The following is a 1490-nucleotide window of genomic DNA, read 5'->3' on the forward strand; positions in this document are numbered from 1 at the left end:
TTATTTGGAAACTGTCCCCCTACAATTGTATAGTACCCATAGGAGAAGCCCACGGCCAATGTGATACAAAGGAGGGATAACCTAACTCGGGAGAAGAGAAACCTCACCACCACCTTTCAAAAGCAAGATGCTGTTAGCTTAGCATATATATACCCTGCACCTTCACGTTAATAGTTAAAAGGACTACCTTCAAAACATAGGACATACCTCAAGCACTTGGACTCTTCACTTCAAGAAGGGCTTCTATTGAGCTCAGGATGGAGATAACATAAAAGCTTAATGACAACAAATTATATTTTCAGTTTTAACTACTCCATTGTTAACCATTTTCGTAGAAACAGCAAGCTAAGGTGTTTATCTGCTGGTAGTGACTTTTCCCCTGGGTGAACTTCAATTAAATCTCTTCAAGAATAGGGGGAAGAATGTAAAATTTAAGTCTCTCTCACGACATCCTAAATCTTTTCAAATCAGAATAAGAGGTTAATTTCTAGAAAGGCTGAGTAGTCACAACAGGATATTAGGTTTGCGGGGCTGCAAAACTATTTTGCTGATTAACACAAGAGGTCAGAGCCAAGAGGCCTCATTAACCAAAAGTATAAAAGACCATGTTTGTTCTCCTCAGTTGGAGAAGTGACAAAGGCAGATTTCAGATTTACAGAGAAAGCATAAACTGGTTTTAACTCGCAATGAAAGGAGTCAAAGCACCCTGCTCTGTTGTCTCAGCTGTCTATGCCTGCAGGTAGCTACTGCTGATTTGTTGACCTGCTCGAGAGTCACTCCCCAACTTACTGCCTGACAGGTGGCTGACACACCTTCACCTACAAGCTCAGGTTGGGTTTTGTTGTGCCAGAGGAGGGATAATGCTCTCTGTGTGCTGCGCATATTCAGCATTTAGAACAAGATGGAGGAAAGCCATTTCACAGTACCAAAACCAGTCAGCCAACACCCCAGTGTCTCTTTTGTAGCTGGTTAGCCTCAAGGTTTTCTTAGAAACTGGCAGAAATTTTTGAAACAAAACTGAATATCAAAGTTGCAGGTAGAAAGGACGTAGGAAGGATTCAAGGCCTCTCTAGAAAGTGCTCAGAACCTGTAAGAATGACTGTACATCAAATGAAAACACAGTCCAACTTTTTCCTTTGACTTTTGGATGACTAAGCTTCAGTCTTTAAAAAGAAGTAGGAATAGAGATGCTTTAAGTGTTGTCAGCTAAAATGTGCTAAACTCCCTGTGGTGCAGCTTATGAGATTTTACAGACTGTAAAATTTAGCCTGGCACTACTGAAGGCAGGTTCCCCTTAATAAGCTAATAAATTGTTGGGAATTACTTCTTACCTCTTATGAATACATATAAACTCAAACAAGTGGGATAGAACAACTCAAACTCTCCACTGATCTGGAAGGAAACAGTGAATGCCAATTTCACCCTAGTTCCCACCAAATTTTGTGCTTTCTTGTTCAGATTTAGTTTCTGTCCTCCACTTCAGCGACGCT

Source organism: Chaetura pelagica, unplaced genomic scaffold, assembly GCF_000747805.2.
Source record: "Chaetura pelagica isolate M959 unplaced genomic scaffold, ChaPel_1.0 scaffold360, whole genome shotgun sequence".
Lineage (NCBI taxonomy): Eukaryota > Metazoa > Chordata > Aves > Apodiformes > Apodidae > Chaetura > Chaetura pelagica.